The sequence below is a fragment of the Aulonocara sp. 'chitande type north' Nkhata Bay genome, linkage group LG15 (genome assembly GCF_057382095.1).
Source record: "Aulonocara sp. 'chitande type north' Nkhata Bay isolate Kocher_YH1m ecotype deep benthic linkage group LG15, A_spYH_male_GT1.1, whole genome shotgun sequence".
Lineage (NCBI taxonomy): Eukaryota > Metazoa > Chordata > Actinopteri > Cichliformes > Cichlidae > Aulonocara > Aulonocara sp. 'chitande type north' Nkhata Bay.
The window spans coordinates 29654825-29663657 of record NC_141358.1 but is presented as its reverse complement, the minus strand read 5'-3'; the positions used below and the strand labels follow the sequence as shown (position 1 = coordinate 29663657).

General features: G+C 38.1%; 1 long non-coding RNA gene across 1 annotated transcript; it reads right to left on the bottom strand.

Annotated features, from left to right (window-relative positions):
• Positions 1–3466: 3466 nt before the first annotated feature.
• On the bottom strand, positions 3467–5459 carry LOC147313337 (uncharacterized). The gene is made up of 3 exons (XR_015124950.1): positions 5338–5459; positions 5041–5153; positions 3467–3856 (listed from the first exon to the last, which is right to left on the bottom strand). It is a non-coding gene; the product is annotated as an uncharacterized LOC147313337 (long non-coding RNA).
• Between the last annotated feature and the right edge of the window lie 3374 nt (positions 5460–8833).

Below are 8833 nucleotides of genomic sequence, written 5' to 3'. Positions count from 1 at the left end.
CTATTAACAATGGAAAGCAAACATATACCAACAGAATCAAAAACTTCTTTCAGTAAGCTAGGTGGAATGATATCCATAGTACAATTTGAAGGCTTCAAGTTACTGACTACTTCATCAAGTAATGAAAGAGACACTGGCTCGAAGTAATCAAAAATGGCTGAAGTTGGAGTATAAACACATGGGTCATAAATGGGAGGGATAATGGGAGACCTAATGTCTACAATTTTGAAGAATTTCATTAGATTCTCGCATGTTATGTTCGCTGCTATATGAGAATCACTAGTGGGAAGATTAAGAAATGAATTTATAATACCAAATAAAATATGAGGTTTATGATAGTTGTTAGACACAACCTTAGAAAAACACTTTGTTTTTGCTGCTCTTACTGCTTTCTGGCAACTTGACAAGGATTCTCGAAGTGCCTCAAACAAAACTTTGAGTCGGTCCTTTTTCCACTTTCATTCCGCTTTTCTACATGCCTGTCTGTATTTTCTGGTATCATTATTCAACCACGTTGGGTTTTTGGTTTTAGGTACCATAGTATTTCCTAACAAGCTGAGTTAAATTGGGAAAGTAGGCTATCAGTGGTCAAGTAAGTGGGCCACTTAGCAGGTAATGCATGATTTAGATTTTTATAGAAGCAGGCGAAGTGATCTGCTGTATTTGAATTGATCGTACGAGATCGGAGTTTGGGCATTGCTGATCTACTTGACTGACCTGAAGAGGAAACTCAAATAGTCAGTGTTGGGAAGGTTACTTTTAAAATGTATTCCACTACAGATTACAGAATACATGCCCCAAAATGTATTTTGTAACGTATTCCGTTACATTACTCAATGAGAGTAACGTATTCTGAATACTTTGGATTACTTAATATATTATCATGCTTTTTACAACTACATGAATGTACTATTGCTGTGTGATTTATTACTTTTACTGAACATTATTCACCATACCAATAGCAACTAGATTTTTAAATCTTAATATAAAATGAGTAACAGTAGGGTGGACAATAGGTAAGGCTGCACTTTTTGCAGCGATCTTATATAGAAAACTATCCGCGGCTTCGAACCGTAAAGGCATAAAACCGTAAAGAGACCTCTGGCTAATACGTCGGGTTCTGTGTCGGCTTCCATCTCCGTTTCTGGTCAGTGACATCTCTTACTTTTCGACTCTTTGTCTCCCTCCCTGGTGCTCACAGACACATAACGGGTATGGCAGTCCATTCTCCCTGCAGCACGGACTACACTGCCCATGAGGCTACATTCTTTAGGGCTATGCCTGTAACACTCTGCCTATTGCCTTCATATTAAATCATTTTTGTGAATAATTTTTAAAAATATTTCTTCACGTCATTATGCGGGCTGCAAGTAGAAGTGACATGGACCGCGAGATTGAGACACAGACATGAGAGCCTCTTAATATGTGTTTTGTTTGGGTTTCCACCTACGTGGAGACCAAAAATATAGAGTTCATAGCCTCATGAAACAGGGAAATACCGCCGCGTAATCCATTCATTTCAACAAAGTAACTGTATTCTGAATACCACCTTTTAAAACGGTAACTGTAATGGAATACAGTTACTCATATTTTGTATTTTAAATACGTAACGACGGTACATGTATTCCCTTACTCCCCAACGCTGCAAATAGTACAGGCATATGGTCCGAAAAATTTATGTTACAAATTTCAAAAGTCAGAGAGTGACAGGCCGCAAGAAGGTACAAGTTTCAGGGTATGACCGCGTTTATGCAATGGGCCTGAACAAGATTAAAAGAGTCTAAGATTTAAAAAATCATCAGTCAGCAGAGCAGCGAAGCAAACATGAATATTAAAATCCCTTGTGATTAAAACACTGTCATACTTTGGTAAAATTCCTGCCAAGAATTCAAAAAATCTTGTATAAAGTTCTTATTATATTTAGGAGGTTGATACACCAGTGCACATAGCACCAGTGTTGGCAGGTGCAATTCAAATAGCTGCAGTTCAAGCGTCAGCTGTTAAGTGTCGACAGCTAAAGCAGTTTTTATAAACAGTGGCTAATCCTCTGCCTCGACCGGTCATTCGGGGTGAGTTGAGGTAGTTGCAGTCTGGGGTGACAAGTTCAGAAAATGGACTCAACTCACACAAGTTCAGCCAAGTTTCAGTCACCAAGAGAAAATCCAAGTTACGAGAGATGAAAAAATGAAGGTTTTATTGGCTAGCGACCTAGGGTTAACCAGGGCCAGTTTAGCTAGCACATGATTCCCTGCCAGCTGAGATGATCGACATAGGTTTTGATAATCCACTCCACCCCTGCAAAACGTGGGGACCGATGCCGTAGGCACTGGATATTAAGATGTGGAATCACTGGTATGATCCAACGGGGAGTTGATTCCAGGGAACGCCAGGAAATAAACCGCTTGTTGTCCAGGGCAAGGTTCTTGAGCTGGGAATGTAGCCGTTCATGTCGCCACACAATTTTTGAGCTTGACCAGTATTCCAGACCATTTCCTTCGGTGGGGTGGTGAAGCACTTTAGGAGGCCGGCTGCGAAGCCAGCGGAGGCGACGAAGCACTTCAGGAGGCCGGCCACAGAGCCAGCGGTGGTGACGAAGCACTTCAGGAGGCAAGCCATGGAGCCAGCGGTGGCGATTGGGCAAGTCCTGGAAGGTGGCCGCCAACGCCAAACCAGAGGTGGACGAGGTTCAGCAGGCTCAAAAGACCCAGGATCGTGACAGGCGCCATCTTTCTTGAGTCAAAGCACAATGCTGAGTTTTTTTTTTTAATAAATAACTCTCTCACTGAACTAACACAGCCAATCCCTCAACATACTTGTACTCTCTGCTCATGTTGCCTTCATATTAAAATTTTTTTTGCTTTTTAAAGAACTTATTTTAACATTGCACTAAACAAAAGACAAAAAAGGGCCAAATTGCATTATATTTCTTCACGTCAAGTAGGGGTAACGTGGGCCACAAATGGCCCCGGGCCACAAGTTTGAGACCCCTGTTTTAAAGTAAAGAGCCGACAATAATACTGAAAAAATCATGTGTAGCTAACTATCCAAGTCCAATTTATTTGAAGAAACCGCCATCTCTTGGTGACACTCAATTGAGTAAAAGTGTTGTGTTTATAGTGGAAAGTAGCTACGCCCCAAAGAAAGGAGGGTGGTCTCCCAGCCGGCTGACCTCAGTTTTGAGTGGCTGTATCTGTAAGTGGACAAGGATGGATGGATGGATGTTGTCAAATTTTTTTGCAATCAAGGGACAAGTTATATTTGACATTATAAAAATACTGAAAACATGTTTCATTATTTCCAAGAAAGCACTTCCTGCTTTTCTCCAAAGGATTAGGGGCTAGTGTAGGGGTTTTCGGTGCTGATAACTTGAACCTGACAGAATTAAAAATCCATTATCATTATTATTATTATTATTATTTCAACTAACATCTAAAAACCACAATTTTTCTCATTGCATGTGGTGAAGTTATTCGTTGTGTAAGGACAAGTTTAGTCTTTACTCTTGATATATTTTAAACTGGCATGTTACAAAATTCATATGTGAGTAACATTAAATACCTGTAACCACTAACAGCAGTCAGGCAAACAGTACCCATGTTTAATTTCCCGGAGAGGCTGTGCTTGTGTCTGATAAAAAAAAAAAGAAAAGAAAAAAAAACAGAGATGTCACATAAACTACACTCATCGATTACATATAAACATAAAAAAAACCCATCCACATCACCCTCTATATAACCAAGCTGACACTAAGCAGAGAGCTTTTGGAACTAATGGAGTTCAGTGAGAGGTTTTTCCAAGATGTTTCCCCTGGGAGGAAGACAGCCGACAACAGTCCATCATTAATCACAGAGCAGGCCTGGGAATTTAGAGTAAAAGACAGTGTTACTTAATAATCTAGTGCATTAACAGAATCGTTTACTTAAATCAATGGTTGCATTTTTGAAAGCCATATGGACTGTAACACACACACATATACATATACACACATATATACACACATATACATATATATACACACACACACACACACACACACACACACATATATATATATATATATATATATATATATATATATATATATATATATATATATATATATATATATATATATATATATCTGTCATATATATATATATATATATATATATATATATATATATATATATATATATATATATCTGTCATATATATATATATATATATATATATATATATATGTATATATATATATATATATATATACACACACATATAAATATAAACAGTAAAGGTTTGGAATGTTTTCTTCTTTTAGTAAATAAAACACGAATGCTGTTTTCCAGTCAGACTTACATTAAGAAGGTTGCACTGCTTAACAATGTATTTGTTGCAGATGTTCAAACAAATATGGACTTTTCAGGTTTCTCTGGAAAGGTTTAGTGAGCCTCAAACCGACCCGCTGCCAAACAACCAGAAATGCAACCAAGCCCTTCAGTGAGCACAAAGACTGTTATGGGTGGGTTTGAAGGACAGCTGAGAGTAATGTGAAGACAAATCCTTCAATCTGTCTTAATGTTTTTTTTAATAAGCCTGTATTATGGATGTTTGTTGACCATTGAATCTGCATGGATAGATGGTGATACTTTGTGATCCTTAAATTAATATTTTGGCTTTAATCAGTAACGAAAAGCATCTATAGGTGGTACCTTTGCCTTTTCATTCTTTTTATCCAGGTTCGCTATCATGCCCTTAGGAAGTGTGTGTTAATTATTACATCTACCTGGTTTTTATGGCTCAGCAGTAAAATCATCCCAGTGCTCAGAGAAACTGCAAAAAAGGCTAGTACTACATCTCAGAGTCTACAAGCCTCAGTTAGCAGATTAAATGTTAAAGTTCATCAGAGTACAATCAGAAAAGTCTGAAAAGAATTGCCTTAAGGAAGCCGCTTCTTTCTAAAAGTTCCTTTGGACAAATGAGACCAAAGTAAGATGTCTGGCTATAATAGACAGTCCCACGTTTGTTAATAAACAAACAAATACAGCATATGAGAACAAATACCTCATAACAACTGCCAAGCACGGTGGTGGAGGAGTGATGACGTGGGCTTTTTTTTTTTTTTACAGCCACAGGACCTGAACACCTTGGAGTCATGGAGTCAATCACAAAATCCTCTGTAGACCAATAAATCAAAGGTGAGACCATCTGTTCAACAGCTACAGCTTAGACAAGTCTGGCTCATGCAACAGGACAATGATTCTGAATGAGTGAAAAAGAAAAAAGTCAACATCAAGACCTTAAAAGAGCTGTACAGAGCCCAGAGCAGTACAAACACAGTGGCAAGCCTGGTTCACTTACTTGTTTTTAATATTTTCTTTTTGAAGGTTTGATATTTTAGAGGAGAATTCTATGGAGACAAGCTCATTTTTAGACCCAGCCTTAAATGGCCATTCGAGAAAATGCAGTTTGTAGTACAAACACTTTATATTTCAGCTCTGGAATTTGGCGCCTGTATTGGCCAGTTCTATTTTTAAACCTGCATATTTGTTGTCAGTTGGCTGCCTGTTTAGTGACAAGTGACAGGGAGTGGTTGCTATGGTTACCTGCAGTTTAAAATAGTTTCACCATTGATTCTTAGTGGCTATGTGTAACATGTCCACATATATTATTTCTTAACTAATATCATATGAATAACACATGAAGGCCAAATCTCTAAAAATACACACAAACACACTCACATATAATTCACATTCAATGAAATGCACATATTAATTTAACACATATTTACTGACATGTGCACACTCAAATATGCCGTACATACACAATTACACCACTGACATGTCACATTTTTCATAGGTGGGGAGCAGTGTGTGAGAGGCTTGCTGAGAAATGGCACACATCCCAGCCTGATCACACACTGGTGGGGCTATGTGCACCTATTTTCTGCTCCACTGTGATTTGTAAATTATTAATACAGTACTGTGGGAGGCTGTGCAATTTATTTTGACTGCTGCTGAAATTACATGTTTGACAGTGACAAATCTGAATGTGTTGTAGAGGGATGGATGTGGGTCGCCGGCTTGGTGTTAGTTTAACTGGGGGGTGTTTTGTGTGTGATTACATATAAACACTTTACTCGTGCCATTTTTTTTCTCCTTACCTGTCCATATCTTATTTACCAAGTAATTTAAACGTGTTCACATGTGCATTAACATACATGAGCACATTTATCTCCTGGTTAAGAAGTCAAACAAGGAAAATCGCTCTCAATCTGTGCTTGTCTGAGGCTCACATGCACACTCCACCACCAATTCCACATCCCAACTTTTACACACATGTGCTTAAAGAGAAAGACTTTAATTGTAGCATTTCTTCTCTAATATTTCCCTAGAGCCAGTGTAATTTTTCAGACTCAGGGGAAAGCATACATTGTATTTCAACATTAATAACTTGCAGCTGATGGATTTTCAATAAATAATTGCCCTTGTTACCTTGATTACTTCTGCATGAATTGCATCCACAGTATGATGTGCAGCCAAAGCAAACACAACAAAATACCTCAAGCAGAGAAAGCTTGATTCTAATGGAGTCAAAGTGCTATTCAATAATCAATTAATCATTAATAAAAACAGAGAGTAGAAGTGGGACTAATGTATCACCTTGCTAATGAAAATCACTTTATTTAGTTCAAATTTGTAGCCGCTTCATTCAGTTTTTCCTTAGACTTAGCATCCAGCAGGTCACTAATGAATTATTAAGAGCTTTGCTGCATTTTAGCCACATGTTAACAAGCATATTTTCAGATATTAGAAGATTTTACCTTTTTAATCGTCTTGTCTTGTATTGTATTCAATTTGTCCATTTCTTCTCATATAAGGTTTTCATTTGGGTATTTCAAAAGCTACGCTTTTACTGTATTTTATTTTAAGTGAGTCATCTAATAAATAAGGCTTGAATTTCATATTGTTACTCACATATGAATTCGTATTTCCCCATAGTTTTCGTCAACGACCATTTTTGTTTGTTTTTTGGACAAAAACAACCACTGTGGGTTGCCAGCTCTTCTAAAAAAGCTTGCTAGCATTTGCGCCATCTTCTCCTCTGCATAGGGTCAATTCTGTATTTAAATTCTGTTATGGTGGCAGTCAAAATGCTAATGTTGCAGAGTCCAGAAATCAATGGGTGAAGTTAAAGTGGATTTTTCCATCTTTTATATAAAATGTTTTCTTAAAAGCTCGGGCAACACTCTGCAAACTTAAATAACTACATGCAATGTGTGAGATCACACTCCCCTACGTGACACCTTTGTTAGATAAGCTTTCAAAAAGTAACAACACCTTCATCCCCAACACCTTACTTTAAAAATGTAATACTTCCATGTATTCAGCTGGGTCTGACGGTTCCTAAGTCAGAAATAAATTCAACAGGAGAACAAGAGACTAATCTTGTTAACAAGGTAATAGAAACCTGCTTCAGGGGAAATCTGGATTGTAGCCGAATATGAATAAATTGTGTGAATGAAGGTGATGGGGAAGGGAAAATTAGAATCATAATGAGCAGTTCTTTGCTGAGAGAACAAAATATATTTATAGAGAAGACACACTTTATTAATAATTCTAAAGATGAATTAATGGCTGGTCAATATGTCATTTTGCAGAGCTTTTGAATCAAACTTGCTTATTGTACCATGCAGTAATTTGAGCCTGTGCTTGTGTTTTATTGTGACAACCAGATCACTCCCAAGCAGTGTGCGGAATGCCGCAAATACAAATTGATAGTTGTATGAAGCCACGAGTTAAGTGATCCTCCACTGGGACACACCTGAGTGTAAGGCAATTTCATGGTTATTGGTTTTTCCTCTGGCTGTGTCTTCCACCTTGATTTGGTCCTTGAACTCTCCCATAGACCAACCTGTGGTAAGCTGGATGTTTCTTGATGCACAGAGCAGCTTTCCCAGAGGCTCCCATACAACACTGCTTCCCAGATGGTGTAGTTCATTAAAAAAATAAATAAATAAATCAGGGACTAACTTGGGTGAATTTAAAAAGGAGTAACAGAATATATTAAATCCACCACTCCATGTAAAGGAATAAGCTGTATCGCCAAGCTTCCTCCCACACTATTCAGAGATCAAAGAGAAGCAGGGAGAGCTGAGATTCCCTTTGTGGATATGAGTAGTAAAAAAAAAGAGAAGAAAGAAATATGTTCTAATTTAACAGGCTGCAGGGATGAGATAGGCATTGCCATCCTTTGGCAGCTCATCAAAACAAAATCACAATCTGCTGCATTGCCACTTCCTAAGGTCATACCAGTGTACTGTAGATAGCACACAGGCATCAAAATCTATGGAATGACATTTATGTCATAAGTATGCACAAGCAAAAACATAATCTGAGCAACTTAGTTTATTTCACAGGCTTAATTAAATTCCTTGCACGTAAATTTAACAACCCGTGCGCGTAGAAGTCACACTCGAGTGTCAGCTCTCGCAGGTAGCTCTCTGCGAACATTAATGCACAGTTGTTATGAGTTTTTTGTTTGTTTGTTTTCTAAATCCTAGAAGTTACGTAATACCGTATAACAGGTTAAAGGGACAGCAGTGCAGAGGGTTCACAACTTGCCTTAGAACAGACCTTCCCAAAGTGTGGGGCCGGCCCCCTAGGGGGGGCGCAGAACCATTGAAGGGGGGGCGCGGTGTGAAAAAACAAACAAACACAAACACAAACGCAAAGCAGGAGATGAAGCATTGCTGAATATGTTTACAAAACAACTTCATTTTAAGCCAAAGACTAGAAATGGCTTAAAATTTCTAGTCTTTGGTTTCACCTGCGCAAGTGCCAAGGTAGGTCTCCCC